Source organism: Dipodomys spectabilis, unplaced genomic scaffold (assembly GCF_019054845.1).
Source record: "Dipodomys spectabilis isolate Male_0828 unplaced genomic scaffold, ASM1905484v1 ptg000363l, whole genome shotgun sequence".
NCBI lineage: Eukaryota > Metazoa > Chordata > Mammalia > Rodentia > Heteromyidae > Dipodomys > Dipodomys spectabilis.
This window is the reverse complement of record NW_024871040.1, coordinates 27,081-52,277: the sequence shown is the minus strand read 5'-3', so window position 1 is coordinate 52,277 and position 25,197 is coordinate 27,081. Positions and strand designations below refer to the sequence as shown.

Sequence of the window (25,197 nt, the reverse complement as noted above, 5' to 3'; positions counted from 1 at the left end):
CCTCAACTTGCCTATTCACAAGAATAGGCTTCTGAGTATAAATCATATAAAAAAATCCCTATAGACAGTTGTCCAAAGATAAATAAGACAAAGCTCATACTGGGGACAGAATCTAACCATGTGATGACTTGACACATGCCTCCATTTAATTATGTTTCAACATTTAATAAAGTATTAATGAAAATGAGTCAATGTACTGAATTATTGTGTATAATTTTATAATATATGGACACAACATAATAAATATTATGTGTATAATAATACTAAATACAATAAACAATAAAATGAATAAAATAAAAATTAAATACAAAATCAATAATAATAATCATAATATGAAATAAACATACATATGTAGCTATATATCTTATATTACACATATATACAAATATTTTCTCTATTGCAGGGCCTTAAGTCATGCCCTGGGAACTCTAGCTTGAAAATCTTTTCCTCAAAGACAGGCAGCTTAGCCTTCACCCAAGGTCCAAAAGAGTTACTTGGACAGTGAGCTCAAATCCCAGCAATGGCAGAAATACTGGCCCCAGTTCCAAGACTGTGACTTAACATTTGTAATAGAATTAGTTATGTTTATTCAGTTCCATACTGAACACTGAAAAAAATCAGTGTATAATTTTGTACAGCTATTCAGACATCCATCCCTTACCACCAAAGTGCTTCTTGAGGAGTACATAATTTTTTGTACATTTTTTCTGTAAAAATGTTGTACGGAGGGGTCACAGTTACATGAGCAAAGTAATGAGTACATTTCCTATTGAACATTGTTGCCTCCTCGTTTGTTTTTCCCCTATCATCCCTTCCCTCCCATCTTCATAACTAACTTCCCTGCTGAGGGCAGTGACTTATTTATTTTTGGCATGGCATGGGATTTGAACTCAAGTATTGGCAATTCTGCACCTTCTGTCACATTGCTATGGATTCATCAAGACTCTGAGTTCAAGTCCCAGGCTAGAAAAGAAAACTGGCAGAAATTCCAAACCAAGGAGCTTTATTATTTCAATTTAGTTAGTTAATTAATGAATTAATTAGTTCATTAATTTTGCCAACCACGGGGCTTGAACTCAGGTCATGGCAACTCTGACTCAGCTGCACTCTCCCTAGGCTGGGGTGCAGCCTGGGGACCCAAAGCTGATCCTGGGACCCTAGGCCCAGTGGGCTTGCAGGAAGAAAAAAAAAGCAGAACAGCACAAAAATGGGGAGCTGTAGAGGGCTCAGGGTTTTACAATTTTTTCTGTGCATGGTGACCATCCTGGGTCTGAATGACATGGTTTCAAAGTGGACCTGGCTTGCCATTGCAGATGGCTGGCAGGTTATCAGGGAAGCCATAAGCCAACATATCAACATAGGCCCTGGGTTCAAATCCTAATCCTTACACTTACCAATGGCAGGAGATCACAAGAGACTCATTCCTATGCATAAGAATACAGATTGAAAGAGTAGTACATGCATCTGTCTAGTCTAAAATTGGATGCAATAATCCTACCATGCTGATTAACCTTAATTAATAGTTTATTAAGCATGAAAAGAATAATATTGTTTCAATGGAGATATATAAATACCTAAGAGTTGGTAGGAACGTAGTAGATGTCATCCAGTCATAGATAAACAGCTCTGGAACTCTTTAACAATATATATTTATTTGTATACCACCCTCTGCCTATCCATGTATTGCTGTTTTGGCCAAACTTGGGGCTTGATCTCAGTGCCTGGGAACCACATGACAGCTTCATTGGCTAGAGGCTTCTGTGCCCACACTCCCTCAATCATGAATTGGGCCTGCTAGGACCTGAGTTCAGATCCCAAAACTGCCAAAAATTTAATCTTTGAGTTAAAAGCCGAGTGTGACACATGTTTTCCTTTTCTGGGAGAGTCTAGGATGTCAGGCATGATGGAGAACACATCTACAAATCTAGATGTTATGTGATTTGATGTAAACAATGTAATAAATGGTATAGGTATCACCAAAGTCAATAAAATAAATCATAAATAAATGAATAAAAAAAGAAATAACATGAATAACCACACTAAATGTGATATGGACTGAACATCTGTATGGAAGTGTAAATCCTACCACACCAAACAAGGTATCTACTGAACATCTGTATAGAGGTATAAGTCCTATCTTTAAAATATATGTAAGGAATATTTTTCCATGCCTGAGGCTTGAATTCAGCCCACCCCAATGAGAAAGCAATGGCGGGAAATCCTGAGATAATGGTTTCTGGAACAGGAAAAGTCATGGAATGTGATTGATCTCATTGAATGAGTAGTTCATGCATGAAGTGACTAGGAAATGATAGGCAAGACTCATGGGGCATCGCTTATTTGTAAAGCAGTGCTGATTAAGCATGACAATAATCATCACAGTCATGAAATGAAGGCATCTGGAAAGATCCAAGAATCAGTAGACACATGGTATATTGGATTCCATCACAGGTTATCGTCTCTCCTACTCTATACAAATGTCTACTTATTTGCATACTACTTTCAACTTATGAATGGATGACTGCTGTGTGCCCTTCCCCCACACCTCCACCTGTGAGTCCAACTCAGGTTCTAGGAACGGCCTTACTCCTTAGTGGCTCACAGGCTGGTGTGCTCACATGGACCCATTCGTCAATGGGATCTGCTGGTCCCCGAGTTAAGATCCCAGCAGTGCCAAAATATTCATCCTGATGTCAGAAGCCAATTGTTGCACCTGTGTTCCTTTCCTGTGCAAGTCCTGGGTCTCAGCTAGGATGAAGAATGCATGGGCCGCACTCTGGCCATGGGAATAGGTTGTTATCCTGTGAGGCCAGTTATACCTGTCATCATATACTGAAGAAAATACACAATACATCCATGAATAGCATACAAAATAAAATGACTACACTAAATGCACAATGCAGTCCACACACGGATTTGAATATACATCCCATGTTTAAATGATGCATTCAGGACAATTGTGGCCTCCCTGGTGCTTGATCTCTGTTCCTGGGAACCGACCAGCTCTTTAGTGGCTCACAATCTGGTGTGATCATGTGGACCCATTGGGCAGTTGGGCCTTCTAGGCCCAAAGTTCAAATCCCAGCACTGCCAAAATTCACCCTGATGTGAGAAGCCAGTCATTGCTCCAGTTTTCCTGTGCTGTGCAAGTCCTGCGTCTTAGCTAGGATGGAGAATGCATAGGCAACTCTCTACTCATGTGAATAGGTTGTCATCCAGGTCACCACAGTTATATCTGTCATCCTATACTCAAGAAAATACATAATACATCAATGAATAAGACAAAAAATAAAGAGAATGACTACACAGAATGCAAGATGCTGCCCATCCATGTATGGAAATATAGATCCTGTGTTTAAATGATGAATTTATGACTATATTGGCCCCCACCAGGGCTTCATTTCAGTTCCTAGGAACTGCCTACCTCCTTAGTGCCTCACAGGTTGGTGTGTTCATCATGACCCATTCACCAATTGGGCCTGCTAGGCCTTGAGTTCAAATCCCAGCACTGCCAAAAGATTCATCTTGATTTGAGAAGCTAATCGATCCACCTGTTTTCCTCTCCTGTGAAAGTCCTGGGTCTCAGCGAGGATGGAGTATTCTATATAGACAACTCTATAGACATTCGAATAGGTTGTTATCCATGTCAGCATAGTTATATCTATCACCATACTCAATAAAATACACAATACATCCATGAATAAGACACAAAATGGAAAGAATAACTACACTGAATGCAAGATGCATACCACACTTGTAGGTAAAGGAAGATCCTATGTTTAAAAAAGTCGTGCTTGTTATTTTGTCCACTGCTGGGGCTTCAAATCAGGCCTTGATCCAGACCTGACATTCTAGTCTTCAAGGATGGTGAGATTTCCCTTACCCCAAAGTGCAACAATGCTACCCAGACCTCAGTTCAAATCCCAGCACTGACAAAAGATTCATTCTCTTGTCAGAAGCCAGTCGTTGAACATGTTTTCCTCTCCTGTGTAAGTCCTGGTCTTCCACTAGGATATAGAATGCATAGGCAACCCTATAACTATAGGAACAGGTTGTCATCCATGTCAGCACAGTTATACCTGTCACCATACTGAGTAAAATACACAACAACTCCATGAATTAGACACAAATTAAGGAGAAGTGCACCGAATGCAAGATGCTGTCCACACATGTACGTAAATATAGATCCTATGCTTAAATTATGAATTTATGACTATCTGGACCTTCCTGGGACTCGATGTCAGGTCCTGGGAATTGCCTATCTCCTTCGTTGCTCACAGGCTGGTGTCCTCACCTTGACCCTTTCCTCAATTGGGCCTGATAGGCTCTGAGTTCAAATACCAACACTGCCAAAAGATGAATCCTGATGTGAGAAGCCCATCGATTCACCTTTTTTCCTATCCTGTGAAAGTCCTGGGTCTCAGCTTGGATGGAGAATGCATAGGAAACCCTATAGCCAGGGCAATAGGTTGTTATATCTGTTACCTTACTCAGTAAAATACACAATACTTACATAAGACAGAAAAGCAGGACAAAAAGTACTCCAAAGGCAAGATGCTGTCCATACATATATGTAAATATAGATCCTATGTTTAAATTATTAATTTATGACTATCATAGCACATCCTGGGGATCAATGTCAGATCCTGGGAATGGCCTAACTCCGTTGTTGCTCACAGGCTGCTGTGATCACCTTGAACTATTCACCAATTGGTCCTGCTAAGCCCTAAGTTCAGATTCCAGCACTCCCAACAATTGGATCATGCAGTAAGAAGCCAAGTGTTAAACTTTTTTTTCCTTTTCTCTGAGAGTCCTGGTGTCAGGCATGATGGAGAACACATCTACAAATTTAGATTACATGTAATAGGATGTCATCAATGTAATAAAGGGAATGGGTGTCATCATAGTAAAATCAATGGTAAATAAATGAATAAAACAAAAAGTACAAGGAACAACCACACCAAACGTGTATGGACTGAACATCCATAGGTAAGTACAAATCCTGTATTTACAATGTATATAAATAGTATGTTTTCCAAGGCTGGGGCGTGAATTTTGGCCTAGAGTACAGGCCTGACTTTCTTATGTTCAAGTACAGTGAGCTTCCACTTCTTCCACAGTGCTGCAGATTTACCCAGAGTTCAAAACCAAAGCCTGGCAGAATAAAGGTTGTGAATTGCAAGCCAGGGAGCTAATCTCTTTCAATTATTTTTTGCTCAGCAGGGAGCTTGAACTCAGGTTGTAACTCTGCCTCAGCTTCGATCACCTTATGTTGAGGTGCGGCCACTGGACCCATAGTAGATCCTGCGATCCTAGACCCCCAGGCCTTTTGTGGCAAAAATGTACAGAAAAAAATGCAGCGAGATGGCCTTTTTATGTTTTCTTCCTTTGCACGGTGACCCTCCTGGGTCTGAATGACACTGTTGCAAAGGGCACTTCACCTTGCATTGCTGAAGGTTGTCAGACTATTGAAGAAGTCATAGGTCCACATGGCAATGTAGGCCTTGATTTCGAATCCCAGTCCTGACACCAATCAATGGCAGAAGATACTAAGAGACTCGTTCCCATCCATGGGAATAACAAGGTAATATTATCAATGTCACAGTTGAATGAGTTGATGGTGTCTGATGCTCCTATAAAATTAGACAGCATCATTTCAGGAGACTGATTTTATTTAATATTTATGAAGCGTTAAAAGAATACTGTTACAGAATGCAATAATTTCAGGATATTGATTGATTTACTTAATAGTTTGTTAAGAATGCAAACAATAACATTAATTACATGGAGGCATTATAAATACCTAAGAATTGGTAGGAGTGTAGCCTATATAACTGAATAATGTATAGACATCTCTGACTCTCTATAACAATATATATTTATTTGTGTACTACCATCTGCACGTCAATCTGTTCTTATTTTGTCAACCGCTGGGGCTCGATCTCAGGAACTTGGAACTGCCTGTCAGCTCAATTTGCCCCAGGATGGCAGGCTGACACTCACCCATTCATGAATTGGGCCTTGTAGGCTGTGAGTTCAGATGCTAGCACTCCCAAAAAATGAATCGTGTAGTAAGAAGCTGATGGTGACACATGTTTTCAATTTCTGTGAAAGTTCTGGGTGTCAGGAAGGATGTGCAATACATATGCAATCCTTTATCCTATGTAATCAATGTAACCACTGTTCTATGTGTCATAATAGTCAATAAAATGAGTAGTCAATACATGAATAAAACAAAAAATAAAAAAAATAACTACACTGAATGCAATATGGAATCAACATATGTATATAAATCATATATTTAAAATGTGCACAAATAGGATGTTTTCTACTGGTGGGCATCGATTTCAGGCCTAAGGAACAGACTTGAATTTCTTGAATTCAAGGAGGCAAGCTTCCCCTTCCCACACAGTGCAACAGCAGGGTTACCTAGACCATGAGTTCAAATCCCAGTCCTGGCAGAAAAAAATTGGCATCTCCATGCTATGTGATGCCCAATTCGTAGGTATTTCATTTGGCCTCCATTTAATGAATGTGATTGTTTAAATGCTTCATAAAGTATTAATTAATACTGACCAGTGTCTTATAATGTAATTGTGTGTAATTTTATCCTCAAGTCATTCAAGTACTGCCCATTTAATCATGACATACATCACATTCCTTTGGTAATCACATGAATAGGAATGAGTTCCATAGGATCTCCTGCCATTTGTTGGTGGCAGGACCAGGATTCAAACTGTGGGCTCCAGCTCCTACCACTTAAACCTGAGGACAGGTAACTCACAGGTCTGTCCAGGAACATCAGCAAAACCAATGATTAGCCAGGCATCAGTGGCTCTCAGCAGTCTTCCTTAAAACTTACAAGGCTGTGAAAGAAGGATCATGGTCAAAGTCACCCTAGGCAGGAAAGTCCTGTCTAACTTGTGCCAACAAAGCCAGAAGTAAAGCAGTGTGGTTCCAGAGGTCGAGAGCTAGACTTGATCAAAAGCAATTCACAGATTGTGCCCAGATCCTGAGTTCAAGGTCTGGGAACAAACAGACATACACAACAATCTGTGCAGTCATCAGGCTAAAGCAGGTCACTCTCTTGTCCCCAACTGGATTGGACAGAGTTCCCTGGGAAAGGGGCTGCCATCATTTTGACTCCACCCATTCTGCCTACATCACAGGATTCCAGCCACACCCCCATTGTTTCATGGTTCTTTCTGACCAATGGGATACAAGAATTGTGGCCATGCCCACATTCCATGTTGCCAAGTAGCACCTTGATTCCCTTCGTTTGTTAACATCATTACCAGCAGTTGAGGAAGGTAGAGGTGGCTGAGTGGTGAGCAAGAGACTTGAGGCCTAGGAGGAGAGGCCTTCCTCAGGCCCACCATGTACCTGACTGAGCCCCGGCCCTCTCCCCCCCTTCACATGGAGCAGCATTTCAAACCTGGTGCTGAGGGCTCAGACCCATGGTTTCCTCAGGCAATGGTACAATGGTGTGCCACAAACCAGCTTGGGGCCCTGACCTGATCCTGGCTCCCCTGTCCTCTGCTCAGGGCTTGAGTGTCTGTCATGCCTCTGCCATTGCTGCTTGCCCCACCTGGAGCAGCTGCCAATAGCTTCTGCCAGCAACACATGTGAGTGGCTGCCACACAGCCCACACCCTGCGACCCCATATCCCCTCCCCTCCAACCTGGACCCTGCCTCCCCTGTGCCCCACAGTCTGACCCAGGCCCTGGCACAAATGTGCCCCAGGGGTGGGGGTGGGTGTTGACCCAAGGATCCCACCTCCATCCCCAGCGGCTAGTGTCCCAGGAAACGGGGAGATGCAGGATGGGGTGAGGAGTGGGCGCCACAGATCCCCTGGCCTGGAGCAGTGGGAGCCACACAGCCACACATCGTCACCCTTCCTCTCCCTGGTGGGAACCCGGTGGCTTTAGTCAGAGGTGTGGAGCAGCATGTCTACACCTGCCTTCTGGGGTCTTTTCCTTTTTTTCTGGGGATGGGAGGTGTTGGATGCAGAAGATAGAAACCCTTGCTGTGTGAGCCCTTGTCTTCTGTGTTCAGCCAACCTTTCACCTGAAGACAGCCAGAGAGAGACAGAGAGAGACAAACAGAGAGACAGATCATCTTTTTCTTTGTACAGCCTGACTGTGCTCAGGTGAGTGATCAGTTGGCAAATTGCAGGTGCTGCATGGATGAGTCATCTGTCACCGGTCTGGATGCTTTGGTAACTTCTACCTGCTACCTTCTATCTATGTATGGGCTTCACAGCTGAGGTCTGGGGGCCTGGAAGGGTGAGAGGCTTGAAGGGGACACAGCACTGTAAAATTACAAGAACAAGGGATCTGTGTGCAATGGAGCTGTGTACTCCCTTGGGCCTGGATGGTGGCAGTGGGAGCTTGGGAGGACCTGGGAGTGCAGCCTGCAGGAGATGGCTTCCCAAGGGGACAGAGAATATGACCAACACTTAGTAAGGCTATGAGTTCTGCCAGTATGGAGCACAATAGCATAGGTCAGACTCTGGGTCTTCTCATCATGACGCCTGATGGGCGAGGCCAACCCTATTTTAAATCTTGAGCTGTGATCTTCAGATCTCAGCCTCCTGAGTACCTAGGATTATAGGCATGAGCCTCTGGCACTGGAACTCTGGTTCTTTTTGCTATATTAGGGTTTGACCTCAAGGCCTTAGGCTTGCCAGTCAGATCTTCTACCATGCAAGTCAAGCTTTTTTGTCTTGGGCATTTCTGAGATGGAGAATTAATATATGCTCAGCCTGGGCTGGATCATGGTCCTCCTATCTGTGACAGGCATGAGCCACCAGGCCCGGTCTTCTGTAGTTTGGATGGTAGACATGTAGCACCATGCTCAGTCATTGGTTTAGATGGATTGTCCCAAACTCAGTCCACGGCAGCCAATTCTTGACCAGAGGTGAAGCTCTGGGTTGGGCCTCAACCATTGTACTTTAATCTACTCATGGGACAGTTGTAAGGAAACAAAGGATGAATACAGAGGGATCTCTGCAGCAGGGACAGGCACAGAGGGAGGGTCCATCTGATACTGTTCTTGGCAATTCTGTGAGCATATGAAAGGAAGATACCCGGAAAGATCTCAGATGGTGTGTGTAATTAATGGTGCAACAGGTATGGGATTATTGCCTATCTCCATGAGTAAAAGGATTCTTCACTTTGTTCAGTTTTGAAGCTGGGGAAACTGAGGCACAGAGAAGCCGGGTGACCTACTAATGACACCCAGCTGACAGGAAGCTCAGCCTGAGTTCTCTGCTATGCTCCCTAGGACAATGGGTGCTATTCAGTCCACTTCTTGTGGTGGGAAGTCCACTTCTTTTCAGTCATGGGGCTTCAACTTTGGGCCTGGGGCAGCTCCCCGAGCTACTCAGCTAAAAGCTAGCACTCTACCACTTTAGTCACAGCACCACTTCCAGTTTTCTGGTGGTTCTTTGGAGATAAGAGTCTCACAATTGTTCATGCCTGGGCTGGCTATAAACCATCATCTTCATATCTCAGCCTCCATTGTACTTAGGATTATAGGCCTGAACCACCGTCACCTGGCTTAAGTGTAATTCTGACCGTCTTTCTTTCTCTTTCTCTCTCAGGAACTGATTCAATAGGTGCTAGAGTAGGTGGCCCAGCATCCCCATGTGGTTGGAACCAAGATGGCCCTCTCATTCTGGAGGTAGGCTTTGGGTCAGAAGCTGTCTCGCTCAGTCTGTTGCACCAGCTCCATGAGGTAAGTCCTTCTGTACCCTGGCTACACTGTGACAGTTATCCATTGTCCATCTAGCCTTACTGGACTGAGTACTGTGTTCAATGCTCTTTTCTAAAAAAAAATTTCTGGCTAAAATTATGACACATACTTACAGAATGAAAATGTAATGCCATCTTAAGAAAGTCATTTAGGGTTCTGGGAATGTGGCTTCATAATATGGTGATTGCCTAGCATGCATAAAACCCTGGGTTCAATTCCTCAGCACCCAAAATTGAAAAGGAAACACTGGAAGTGGTCCTGTGCCTCAACTGGTGGAGGGTTAGCCTTGAGGAAAAAAAAAACCTGAGGAATAATTCCCAAGTGCTGAGTTTCAGCCCCAGGACTGCCAAAACAACAACAGCAACAACAACAACAACGAACATTTAGATAATAAATGCAAAATACAGAACCCATACCTGGAATATATAATTGCTCTTTCCATACTGATACCTGACAATAGTCCCTAATTCATGTACTTTACCTATGTTAGGATACTGCGTTGAAAAAATGTTTTGTTCATTAGGTCACAGCAATTAATGCCAGGAATGTGCTTAGATGTCAGGTGAAGATTAATTCTGGAAATTCAAAGATTCCAAGCTTTTGAGTAGGGTCACTGCTAATCACAATGAGAAGGATAGTCTAAGTGAGATTTGGAAACTGTTTTGGCCAGTCATCGCACCAATAAAGCAGAGGCTAATTATCAGTTGTGACAAAAGTGAAAGAATAACTCCAGATGGAATGAAAAAATGATAGTAACTAAGGTATAGCAAAAACCGTTCTAGGGAACCATTTTTGGTTATTGAAGAAAGAGTTATCAACTAAGCATATGCCTCATTGCCTTTAGCATTCAAAATTTCCTATGCTAGTTCTTAATCTCTGTGTGATAAATGTATCTCCTTCTATGCTGTTCTTTTATACCTGATCTCCTTTGCTTTCTAAAAATATGTCTTTCTATATTTCTTTATGAACATTTCCTGATACTAAATACACCTACAAAGAGGAAAGAGGATGTTAATTTAAGAGTCCAATAGCTCATGAGTCATTAATGTAACAAAATGGAAAAAGGGGGCATATTTATTGCTACCTCAATTATTCTGAAAAGCTGTCACAACATTTGGTTCAGATTTCTTTCATTCTTTGTCTACATAGTGACATAAAATGCATATAAATGCAAATATGAGCCGGGTGCTGGTGGCTCATGCCTGTAATCCTAGCTACTCAGGAGGTTGAGACCAGAGGATTGTGTTTCAAAGCCAGCCTGGTCAGGAAAGTCCATGAAACACTTATCTTCAATTAAGTCCAGAAATCCGGAAGTGGTGCTGTAGCTAAAGTGGTAGAGTGCTCAATTTGTGCTGAAGAGCTGAGAGACCGTGCCCAGGATCAATGTTCAATCCCCACAACCAACAAAAAAGTGCAAATATGGCTTTAAGTTTCCCCCAAAGGAATGATGAAGTCAATAGTAATCATCCCAAATGATTTAGTGGTGCACCTACTTTTGCTGAGTTATTTGTTATGTTTTTTTGCTAAACATATTCTTTTCTTTAAAAATTGTCAATATTAGCTTTATAATAAACATCATCTAATATTTTTTGGTTCAAAAGAGAAGTACATACAATTGATGTCACTTAGTTTTCTTACTGTGTTAGTTCAAAGCCAACCCAGGCAAGAGAGTCTGTCAAACTCTTATCTGTAATTAAACACCAAAAAAGACAGAAGTGGAATTTTGGCTCAAGTAGTGGAGTACTAGCGTTGGGCCAGGTGGGAAAGAAAGACAACTCTTCAGGGACAGGGGCAAGTCTCTAAGTTCAAGCCCCAGAACCAGCACAAACTAAACAAACAAGCAAACAAAACAAACCCTGGGTATTTCTTTGGGACTCTCCTTAAAATAATGGTTGTCTGAGAAGAGGCTGCTTTTGCTGATCATACTCACTGGATCCTGCTATTTTGGAATCCTTATTGCTATGGAAAACTCAGGACCAGACTAAAGGAATTGATAACTGATTCCTGCAACAATAGAATCATCTCAGGAGTGAAACATCCATCCATAAGACACTTAAAATGTCCATATCTTTGCTTCTTTGCAGTAGAACACTTTTAAAACAAAGTTACTTCCTTTTGTTCTATGCTTGCCTTCAAATGGCATATTGTTTCCTTTTGTAATACTCTCAGACAGAAGTTTACAGAGGAGGTTTATATGAGTAAAGGACACACTCAAAAAATCAGGGACAGAGTTTCCTTCCAGCCTAGGATTCTTTTCTTATACAGCAAAGAAGAAAGCAATAGTTAACTTCAACTTTGTCATTTCTCTATGTTCAATTCCTCTCCTGGGATCAGTTTCCACATCCATTAACAGTTACTTCCAGTAACAATTTATGGTGCTGCTCCAGAAAAAAAATGAATGTTTTCTGGCTTCATTGATATAGCACAAGGACACTTTTGGACATGAGGTTACACGTGTTTCAGAGACAACTTAGTAAAGAGAAATGAAATTTAAATTGCTTATAAATACATTATCCATGAGAACATTTTGTTCAAACTTCTTATGTGCTCTGTAAATTAAGGTGAATTTTAAATGGGAAGAAGGTTCTCAGATCTTTTATTGTGAGTCTATGTGCTGTGCATTAATTTCCCAAGTGTACATGAGTTAACAGTAAGAGAAACAATAGCAATTATAGGAGAAAAAGAAGTTCTTTGTTTATGTATAAGTGTTCAATACAATATAGAAGACGCTACAAATAAGAAAACATTGAAACAATAAAGCCAAGTCCAGTATGTAGATTTATGGGAGTGAAATAGAGAAAGCATTATTCCTAAGTGGAACATGAAGCATGAGGCCACTCCCTTTCTAAATCACGCTTGCTAATCATGTAAATGTGCAAAAAGGAGAATGGAAGAATGATTCTGTTTCCAATGCAAGTCAGATATGGGAGAATAGACTTAACTGGAAAAAAAGAGTCCATCTTGAGAGAACAGGAATTATAATAGGAATGAACCTGGTGGCTAAGATCACACATCTTTTTCATTCCTTTTCTTGTATTCTTTTGTTCTTCTTCTTCTTCTTCTTCTTCTTGTTATTGTTCGTGGCACCTGAAATATGGGACAGGGCGCTGTAACTCTGAAACACAGCTCAAGGCTAGTGCTCTTCCACTTGAGCCACAGTGCCACTTCCAGTTTTCTGGTAATTATTGGAGAAAAGAGTCTCCAGGACTTTCCTACCCATGCTGGCTTTAAACCCCAATCCTCAGATCTCACAACAACTTGGTTTATGATCACATTTCTAACAGTGAACACTCAGGATATGTAATGTATATGTTCATCTACCTTTATATGAATTCTCGAGTCAAAAATCTGGGCTACAGGTTAGACTTTACACTCACAAAAGTGTTTGAAGTTTGAAAGTTGATACTCCTGGAAAAATAAAACCTAAGAATGTAAAGGAGTCTGGGAAGTTCAATTTACATCCAGCTTGGACAGTATAGGCTTTGAGACACTACATATAATTAACCAGCCAAAAGCTGGAATACCAGTCACGAGCAAGATTGCTGAATAACAGCTTTAGGTTTTTGCATACATACATACAAACATACATATACACACAGAGGCACTTATAGGTGCACACAAAAATACACAAATGAAACAACTCTCAGAATATGTAGAAAAGTTAGAAAACAATAGAAAATAGATCATGAGTACGACTAGAATCAAGTGATAATTTTTCATATTAGAAAGCCCTCAAGTGAACTTTCCCCCAAAGTTGAGAATATTACATAGGTAGGGACCAGAGATGTAAGAGAGTCAAGTAATCATTATTAACCGGATAGGATCCTTGGTGGAATGAATCAGGGAACCTTGCAGGTGCATCTGAAAATGCTCATATCCTGTGTCAAATGTAAAAACATCTTTGAAAATAGTACATAAACAGTCTGAGCAATCAGTCTAGTGGATAAGATCATAGGAGAAGTTCAAAATTGCTAGTCTGTTTCTAGATTAAATAAACAAACTATGGCAGGGCAATGTGATACAAGCCTGGAATTCTAGCACTCAGACAGGAGATTAGATAGTGGAATTACATAACGATACCTTCCCTGGACCAGATAGAATAATTTTGTCTCAGTAAAACAAAACAACAAGAAAGAATACACAGTTCAGAGTTTGGGCTAATTTTGTCATTATGTTTTGAGAAGTCAAGTTTCAGAATGAATGCAACTCATATATATCCTCACTTGCGTTTTAAATGCTCTCATCATTACAGAACATTCCTAGATGCAAAATAGCTCATGATTCTGATCCAAAAATTTGCAAAAGTAAATAAGCATCATTCTGTTGGATTCCAAATAAATGTTGAAGGATTACAAAAGCTTAAGTCTGGAGAAATAGCAAAGTTCGTCTAATGTAGGACTTTGTAGACCTTGTTAAATTAGAATTTAGGTTTAAAACATATTTTTTGGTTTCATTTGTAATTTCATATTCCACAGGATACTACAAAATTCTTTTTAAGGAGAGGGATTAATTGAAAAATTCACAAATGATTCTGGCATTCTATTTGCCTAGATATTCTTTCAAGAGTGTTATAATTAGAACATAGTTATTAGATAATTCCCACAGGTCATGTACACCATGTTAATGTGAATAATCTACACAGAGTTGTCAACAAATGGATAACATTAATTTATATTTTAGAAAAAACAATTTTTAAGGGTTTGGTTTAATATGGTATGAAGAGAGTAATTGTGTGACATCTTCTTTCTTCTACCTATATGTAACACAGGAAGCCATTTCCTTATTTACGTGCCTCTGTATACATGGAGAAAAATGCTAGGTTTGGGGTTTGTTTTCAATTTAGTTTTTGTTTTATTGGTTCGTCCTAGAGCTTGAACTGTTGGCCTGGACAGAGTCTCTGAGCCTGTTTATGTTCAAGGCTCGTGCCCTACCACTTCAACCTCAGTGCCATTTGAGTCTGTCTTTTGTTGAGAAGTTTTTTGGAGATAAGATTCTAAGAAACCTTCCTGTCTGGGTGGGCTTTGAACCATAATTTTCCTATCTTAGCATCCTGAATATCTATGATAGCTAAAAAAGTATAAATATAAATAATATTTGCACGTGTTGTGATCCCAAGAATACCAGTGGTGGAAAAATAATGCAGCTCAGTTTATTGTGGTGTTCTTTTCAGAACAAGGAGGGCGTCACATTAGCAGAGGTGTAGTATTTTGTTAAAATAGAGATAAGGTATTCATGATGTGAATTAAGTAATTTTAAAGTGCTCCTTACAAGTTTGAAACTGTTAGCCTATGATGACTTTATGGCATAAATCTTGGGATTAATGGTCATAGAAATAATAGCTTTCTCTGATAAACAATTGCTTAGTTCCCTTGCATTTCACAATTGCTTACTGCTAATTCCTGCATCTCAAGGAATTGGGGCGCTGAAATATAGGAAATGACAAATTGAGATTGGTCTTCAATTACTTTGTGTTGACATGTTGCGTGGGCCTTGGTAAGAAGTCTTGCCCTTGTTATCTGATGATGCAGGTACCTGGGACCTGGGATCCTACGACCCATGGGTCCTGCAGAAGAATAATATGCTTTAGGCATCTTAGCAAAATTTGTGCATAATCAGTAGGAATGCTTCAGAAATATGGAGAAAAAGTTTGGGACTAGCAAGTTAAAACAATAAACAGAGCAGCAGAGTAAAATTCATTATAGATTAGAGGAAAACATTGTTTTTACCATGTGAATTCAGAAGACCCAGAATAGTTAGAATGTATCACAAGTTTATACTAAAGACATTGCATTGATACTTTTTTATATTCTAATATATTTTTTAAACCTAATTGTTTATATTCCAATCCTATTTATTGGAATAAATATCAATTTATTTGTCAAATTATCAACTAATTCTAGTAAGTTTCATTGTGTGAAATATAAAATCAGCACATATAAATATAAAATATATAACTATATTTAATATAATTAAAAGGCACACGTTTTGCATTGTTCTGTTGTAGTTACTGTATCAAAGGCAACTCTGTTTTAAAGTATTATTCCATTATCTCTGCCTCAGTGTTTGATAGAGTTAGACCTAAAGCTTTACCATTTGTAGATTTACAGCATGTAGGCAAGGGGAAACACTGTGATTAAAACATTATCAATTTAATGCCTAATAATGAGGAGAAACATATGGACTTCTCCTGCAACTATGAAAATATTTGGTGATAAAAAGGCAGTAGTGGCCGGGCGCTGGTGGCTCACGCCTATAATCCTAGCTACTCAGGAGGGTGAGATCTGAGGATCACGGTTCAAAGCCAGCCTGGGCAAGGAAGACCGTGAGACTCCTATCTCCAATAAACCACCAGAAAACCGGAAGTGGCGCTGTAGCTCAAGTGGTAGAGCGCTCGCCTTAAGCTGAAGAGCTGAGGGACAGCGCCCAGGCCCAGAGTTCAAGCCCCACGACTGACAAAAAAAAAAAAAAAAAAGGCAGTAGTGTAAGTTCCTGCCTGGTTGGATGGTAGACAATCCAGGACATTAAGTAATCATGCATATGAACAATTTTTTCACCTTCTTGGCTTTAGTTACTGTTGAAATGGAAGGTATAATAAAAATTATATTTTGATAAAATACCTTCTAGTCTGAACAGTTCTGTTTGAACTGTTCATCTCTCTATCATCCCTTGTAACCAAGATTAGTTTTGTTCAAGTAAGACAATTTACGTTTTCAGGGTAAGATATTCTGGTTGGTCTGTTCCCACATGGAAGAAGGGTAAAGGCTCAGGTAGACATTTGTACCAGTAACACCTCATTTGGGAAAATGTCAGCTGAAGAAGTTTAGAAGTAGCTCTTAAGCAATGCTTACTTTGAATTCATTAGGTCGACAAAGCTAATTCAGTTGGATAAATAAGTACTTGAAAAAGCCACCACCTTTAGACCTATCTATAAATAATTGAGAGTACGATAAAATTCCAAATAAAAAGACTTGATAGTCATTGACAAAAAAAATTTGCAAATGTGAACAATCGACTGATCAACATAATTTTTCCAATATTCACAGAATTTTAGGGAAATAAGATCGATAGCATTGTTAGGAACAAGAAGGTTTCCTTGTTACAAGTAGGCACCCATAGATATAAGCCTGTATAAACATTGCATCATTAACAACTTAAATTTAGAGGATACTACATGCATCAGCAGCACGTATACTCAAATTACAATACAGAGATTAACATGGCACTTGCAAAAGGATAATATGAAAATTTGAGAAGTATTCCATATTTTTCATTCTTCAGATGCAAGAAATGAAAAACAGTTATTAAAAGGTTGATTACAAAATTACAAAATTACAAGTGTAACAATACACGTAATTCATATAATTAAATTTAGTTTGACATCAGTGTGTTAAATCTTCAGCTCAGAAAGGCGTTTACATAGCATAAAATTTACAAAACTTCAAATTAGACAACATTGTCATTTTATCCCAAAGAAAAATAAAGACCTAGAAAAAATAAGGAATCAAACTCTTTTTATATGGAGTGCAATCGGAAAGGACACATTAATTAACCTATATATTATAAAGTAATGTAGAATTCAAAGTATATCTAGGAGAAAATAAAATAAATTATGAACATTATGCAAACATAGAATATAGAATATTTTAAAATATACTTTTTCAGACAAGCACCAGAAATATTTTACTTTCTGTACTACTCATTTCAACAGGTAAGTTAAAATTATTTCTGATTAAAAAATCACAAACTCTGAAGAAATCATTATACATGTATACAAAAACTATTGAATACATTTTGACATCCAACGCAGGCAATTCATTTGGAAGAATTCCGCGGAATCCATGAATTTTTACAGTAAAATATTGGTGTTGCTGGGCACTGGTGGCTCATGCCTATAATCCTAGCTACACAGGAGGCTGAGATCTGAGAATCATTGTTCAAAGCCAGCCTGGAAAGGGAAGTCTGTGGTACTCTTATCTCCAATAAACCACTAGAAAACTGGAAGTGGAGCTGTGGCTCAAGTGGTAGAGTGCTCACCTTGAGCTGAAGAGCAGAGGGATAGCTCCCAGGCCCAGAGTTCAAGCCCCATGACAGACCAAAAAAAAAAAAAAGATATTGCTCTTATTTGTTTTGTGAAAATATTTTGTAGGGACACAAAAGATGGACTTGCATTTTTGAAATTTAACAAACCTAACCCGAACATTAGGACTTAGTTGAACAATTTGTACAGCCCTCCACAACTTCATAGAGGGAATGACACATACTTATCCTTTTGGCAATATCAAATGCAGTTTCTTCTATGTTGTTCTTCAGGCCTGGTTTTATATAATGGTTCAACAGAAGGAGATCCAGCGTATCTTTGCTATCTCAAGTCTCAGCAGCAAGATACAACGGGGTCAAGAGGCCTTTAGTTTAGGCATTGGTATCTGTATCATAATGAAGTAAGAAAGAAGCCACTCTGGTATTATTCCACGTATATGCACTGTGCAGGGGTGTCCAGTCATCTACAATTATTGTATGTGCCGCTTGAGACACCAACTCACTGACAATGTCTAAGTGTCCACTGTAGGCTTCTCAATGAAGAGGGGTATACTCATCGTCATCCCTAATATTCACATGAGTGGCCATTTGGAAAGAAGTCTCCGCACTGTAGTAAGCCGAATATTTTTGGCAGCCCAATGAAGAAATTTGCTTGGATCTTTCTCCATTTTTTTTCTTTAATTGATACCATTCCTTACTTTTTCATATTGTTCCTCATATTCCTAAGAATTGCCTAACCAGAGACTTTGAGAGCCAGTGGGAATGAGGTATCCATGTATTTCCCTATTAGTTCACATTGGTTGAATTGGTCAGAAATATCCGGTGAATTTTCTGCATCTGTTTATTCACCATCATTTATTTTCTCTTTTTACAATTTTACTATTCGAAATTATTCTAACCGGAGAGTAAGGAATTGTTAGAGAACAGAGGAATGATGTTCCTCCGTATTCAAATGTACACACTGAAAATGAGGACCAGTGATGTCTTCATGTGCAGCTTATTCTAGGAATGAGAAAAAAGGAAATAATGTCTTCTATATATATGATTTGTTAAATGGCAGAGCAAAAAGTGAAATGATGCAACCAAAAATATAAAAGCAAAATAAATTAGGATAATTATGGAGCAATCATATTATTTATGAGAATCAAGAAAGGGAAAAAGAGAGAGACAGATGTGTAATGACCTATCTAGCCACAAAATCCATGCCTCTGATCAATTTATAGAGCAAACAAAATTTTATTTTTTAAAAAAGATGGAAATAGAATTTATGTATTTACTTGAAATTAGTAAATACATTTTTAGAAGCATACATAAAGAGACATAACTTTGACCAAATTACAGACAATAAACTAAATCCTTGATAATTCTAGTAACAGATCTGACTGAAATCAGTTGAATCACACTTTTCCTGTACAATGAAGGAATAGGAAGGTAGTCAAGCAGCAGAGAAGGCAGGGAGATTGTATCTGTGACAAAACATTGTAGGAATTGGTATTGAGGATTTCTTACTGGTGATCCACTTGCAATGGAAGCATGATTCTGAACTATTGATTTAATCATTATATTCTACAAGAAGATAAATGAGAATTGATAGTTAAGGACTACTAATACATTTTGACCTTCTCACTAAGCATGTTCAATCATCAAAATCACATGAAGACAATAGATAGGCCTCCTTTTTAGATGAAAGCAAGTGTCTTTAAAAAAAAAACAAGGAATGTATGTAGTCATGCAAAGGACTTCTATTTTACCAATGCCTCATACAATTTTCTAATGCTGGGTACCAATAAATAATGGATCTATCAGAAAGCTCTTAAAACTAATATGTTCAATAGTGAGTTCTCTTACACTATATCATGGTATTGTTTGGGTATGGTCTGAAGAATAAATTTACATTACTAACTTGAATTTCTGACAGGACAATATCACCACTGTACATCTTGGTTCTATACTCTCATTTTTAAATTACTATCTAAGTATGTGCATTAGATAACTATTGAGGAAAAAATAGGAGCCACACTGATGGCTTATGTCTTTAATAGTAGTTAAACAGAAAGATGAAATCTGAGGATTGTGGTTTGAAAGCAGACCAAGAAAAAAAAGTCCATTAGAATCTGATTTGAAAGTAACCAGCAAAAGCTAAAAATGGAGCTGTGGTACAAGCAGTAAAATGCTAGTCTTGAAAAAACTGAAACAAAAAATAAATTCTGGGACAAAGCCAGGCCCTGAGTTCAAGCTCTAGTATTAACACCAAACAAATAAATTAATTAATAAGGTAATTAATTAATTAAAAATAAATTAAGTGGTCACATGTGGAGAAGCAGGTAAAATGTAACATGCGTGGTGATGGTTTATGTATTATTTTGTAATAAGGCATATTATCATTTGTCCTAATCACTAAAATTTTATTTGAACTTTTTTGTACAATAAATCCTGAATTTAGCATGCATGTATATGTGTGTGTACATGTGCGAACATGTGTGTATGTGTATATGTGTGCATGTGCTGTTGCAATGTTGCTTGCCAATGTGGACAGGGTGAAGCTGAAAAGAGCTAACTGTGTTGCAATGTTTTAATATATCAGTGCTCTGTCATGTCTTTTCAGTGGAACCACCCTTCTGTATATATTATTTGTCTAATAATAACGTCATCATAATCAAAGCATTTATAACATTAAGTTAGATAAAGAGAACGCTTTCAGCTCTTATTGTATGTTGGGTAAGAAGATACAGACATAATTAGGTAGCAAGTTATTTTGCTGTAAGTTGATTATCAGTACAAAATACGTATGTGACTTCTTAAATTGGTTATACTTTTAAGATACACTCATGGAGTGATTTGGACCGACTTGTCCAAACAGGTATTACTCTCTGGTTATTCCTGTGAAACACAAGTTGGATAAACTCTTTCTGGATTTCTGTTGAAAATAACTTTCTTTGCAAGATCATATCTATTCTCACTAAGAGATAATCAAACCCATACTACGTTTGAATATCTCATCTTATTGTCTGAAAATAAGTATTGTGGATATGCTTGTTAGATATTCCTTTCAAAAACGAATAAACAAAAAGCATGTGTCATGTCCAGATTGTGGATGCATTTGAAGGTATTTTGTACATGCACAGGGATCTTTACTAATGGCTCTTTTGTGGGAGTAACTATGGCAACTTTAACAAAAAAGGCTTTTTGAATATCTTTTCCAATATATATAACATCCCAGAGCAAGTCTTGCAATTTCTGAAAATCCTTTGAATATTTTAGTATTATTTCATTTCATTGACTATAGAGCCAAAATTTCTGAAATAAATATTGTTAAGATCTGAAAATGTAAGTGGGTATATAGTCTTTTTTATGCGTCATTTTATGAAAACCCAGTTTTTATGAAAGTAAATGGAATAGAATAAAAGAATGTAAGTGACTTGGGTAAGCTAATTATTAGTATAACTTTGTTTTCTATTAACAGTCCATTGAATGTACATGATGCAGTTAAATTATTTCCTTTGTGTCTCTGTACTTCAGTGAGTTTTATAATCTTTATAGTTATGAGTGAGTTTTTGTATAAATAAAGGTCTTTTAAAACGATTAGGATTAACCTTGTGTTTTGTGTCCTACTCCCAAGAAAATGAGTTATTTTTAAGTGTTAATAGTTTAACATTATCATAGGGAATCATTATCATTTTCATAGGGAATTTAAAAATGCAGTAGTATTGATGTCTTTTTAAACCAATTGTATTCACAAGTTGGAGAGTCTTTAATTCATACTTAGGTCTTGGTGTCTATGATTTTTAACCTCTCGTTCCTAACATTAATGATAGGTCAGACTGCATTTTTGGGTATATGAAAGGTAAAATATTTATCTGGGGTCAAAGTGATTTTTATATCAGTCTTTCTTTAATAACATTTTAAAGTAGTACATTTCTCTCAAAATGTTGGATATAAAAACCAATCAAAATACTTCTAATGGTAAACAATTTAGGTGAACTACAATGTGGAAATGATTGCTCCAAAAGACCTGCAGTCTGTTTCCGTCAGGAATTGGGCAGGTCATTCTTTCAGTAAGACTGTATTAACTAGAGATGGGGTCACCAGGCAGTGCAGTGTTGAGTGAAGGGATAAAATATGATTTCTACTATTTTGAGCTAGAAATCAAGAATGTTATAGTTTAGCAATTCCTTTCACCAGGGAGGTGTAAGTGATTATGAACTTGGACTTTTCATATTACAGTTACTTATTTTGTTTTTTTTTTGTTGTTGTTGGTCATGGGGCTTGAACTCTGGGCTTGGGTACTGTCCCTATGCTCTTCCACTCAAAGCGAGCACTCTACCACTTGGACCACAGTGCCACTCCCAGTTTACTAGTGGTTTATTAAAGACAAGAATCTCACAGTCTGTCCTGCCAGAGTTGGCTTTGAACCACAATCCTCAGATCTCAGCCTCTTGAGTAGCTGGCTTTGTAGGCATGAGCCACCAGTGTCCGGCTTAGTTACCTATTTTCTAAGAAAGATAAAGTGAAATATTATTAGAGTGTGCACAATAATTTTGGGATATTTTCCTAGAATCAGTAGACTGAGTGCTGGTATTTAGTTACAAAATAGAATGAGGTTATTTGGTATGGTGGGAATGGACCGCAGGCTAACAGTTACCGTGTGTGCAATGTTGTACTAGTAATTGCAACTCTGAAGATTTAATATCATCAACTTAGAATTAAAAATAGAAGTAGTTCCACTTTATGGGATTATTGTGAGGATTAAATTAGATACCAAAGGTAAAGTACTTGGAAAAACAATCAGAGTTTGATACTTTCTACCTGTTATTTTATCATGTGATATATTCTAATATTTTTACTGCGATTTTTATATTGTGTCTATTTAGGATATGCAAAGTGATATATTCATATTAATTGCGTTGTTCACTTTTATGTCATTATGAGGAAAATAGCTGCAAAGAAAATTTCTGAGCAGGAAATTATCATATTGACTCATTGTTTAAGATCAGATGTCTCCATCGTTTTTTTGTTTTTTTGGTTTTTTTTTTTTGGGTCCGGTCATGGGGCCTGAACTCTGGGCCTGGGCGCTGTCCCTCAGCTCTTCAGCACAAGGCTAATGCTCTACCACTTGAGCCACAGCGCCACTTCTGGCTTTATTTTCTTTTTGCTTATGTGGTACTGAGGAATCGAACCCAGGGCCTCTGGCATGCAAGGCATGCCATCTACCACTGAGCCACCTTCCCAGCCCCATCATTTTTAATTATATTTTTATAAAATAGTTGTACAAAGGGTTTTCCATTCAACGAATCGGTTTATAATTACAATGGATCTTTACAAAACTTTCTCACATCCTTCCAAACCTCACCCCATTTTCATTGTTTCTAGTTTCATACTATCTGCATTGAATATTATGGCTTCACTCTCTACTTCCAGAAGTCTATTTAATCCTTCCCTTTGACTTCCCCTCACCTTTTCCAAGTGATAGTCTCCTGGTATTCATTCTGTTGAATTAAAAGTTCAATTTTATAAGAAATTACAACTTTTAAATACTCCTCTGCAGTGCTGGGAAGGTGGATCAGTCGTAGAGTGCTTGCCTTGCATGCCTGAGGCCCTGGGTTCGATTCCTCAGCACTACATAAGCAAAAAGAAAAAAACCAGAAGTGGCGCTGTGGCTCAAGTGGTAGAGCGCTAGCCTTGAGCTGAAGAGCTGAGGGACAGCACCCAGGCCCAGAGTTCAGGCCCCATGACTGAACCCAAAAATAAATAAATAAATAAATACTCCATTGCAAATAGCATGCTTTGATTAATACTGTTGTTTAACTTGCATAAAATTCTGGCTTCCAAATACACATCCTTGGTGTGTCTGGCTCTGACTTCATTTACTTAACATAATTTTAGATCTATCCATTTCTTTGCAAATGCTGTAACAGTCTTTATAATGGATGAGTGCAACCTAATTGTATATTTGTGCAACACTTTGTCCAACCATCCCTCCGCTAAAGGTCATCTGGGCTGTTTCCATAAGTTCTCTACGGTGAATAGTGCAGTAGTGAACATGATTGTGAGAGCGATTTTACTGTAACCTTTTGGAAGAATTCATAACTATTTTTATGTGAGCAATCCTCTAGCCAATTTTCCAGAATAAGCATATCCCTTTCTTCATCTCCATCACAACGTTTATCAAGTCCTCAAAAACACACTACCCCCTACAGGTCTCAATCAGCTAAAACCACACTGTGCCCCTATTCTTTGTTGTTGTTGTTGTTGTTGTTTTTTCTGTCCGGTCGAGGGGCCTGAACTCTGGGCCCCTCTGGTGCTGTCCCTCAGCTTTTCTGCTCAAGGCTAGCAATCTACCACTGGAGCCACAGCACCACTTCCAGCTTTCTTCTTTTTGCTTATGTGGTGCTGAGGAATCAAACCCAGGGCCTCATGCATGCAAGGCAAAAGCTCTACCACTGAGCCACTTTACTAGCCCCAATGTGCCCATATTCTTTTAACACATTTTTTCATAATTTTACACATAATTTAGTGAGAATCTTCTATGTACTTTCCTAATGTGGGAATAAGGGATATGACAATAGAGTAAACGTAAGAGAAATGGAATTTAATTAGCTATTATCATATTTAAAATAATTTTCAGCTCTAACTCATAGTCTCACTATTATTTTAATCTTTATTTGATTACTTCACATAACCGCTAAATTATAACATATGATTTAAATACAAAGTCAAAAAAGTGTGGTTTTACTTTGACACTCATGTGTGAGGATGCAAAATATGGGCAATTAAAGGGATAGGAATTAATAGTCATTATCCATTTTGTTAAATGGTTTTCTCAAACTGATTCTCACAATTCATATTTCATTCAACAACAAGAAACATGACAATTCCCTTTGTTTTGCTCCTCATTAAACTTGTTTCCATGTTATTTTATAATGAAGGATGATTTCATAAATCTACTGTAGATATAAAAATATGTTAAAATATTTCTATATGTATGCATTGATATAAATATACACACATATATTGTAAAGGTTATAATGATAAATTATAACATCTGTAACTGTAAAATTTACTAAATTATTAAAAAAATGGATGGCTCAGGCCTGGAATCCTGGTTACTCAGGAGGCTGAGATCTGACCATCATGGTTTGAAGCCATCTTGGGCAGGAAAGTCCATGAGCCTCTTATCTCCAAACAACCAACAGAAAATCAGAATTGGAACTGTGGCTCAAAGTAGTAGAGTGATAGCCTTGAGAGAAAAGACTCAGAGATATCACCCAGGCTCTTAGATCAAGAACTAAAATCTCCCCCAAAAAAGTATTTAATTTACACTTGTGTAAGTAGAGTATTTCCTTCACCCAAATGCACATCCATGCTCATTTGCAAGGTAACTCTGTTATGTCTGGAGTACCACAT

At 38.3% G+C, this 25,197-nt stretch overlaps 1 pseudogene; it reads left to right on the top strand.

Moving 5' to 3' along the window:
* Positions 1–16,927: 16,927 nt before the first annotated feature.
* LOC122095997 lies at positions 16,928–17,024 on the top strand (annotated as a pseudogene).
* Positions 17,025–25,197: the final 8,173 nt, after the last annotated feature.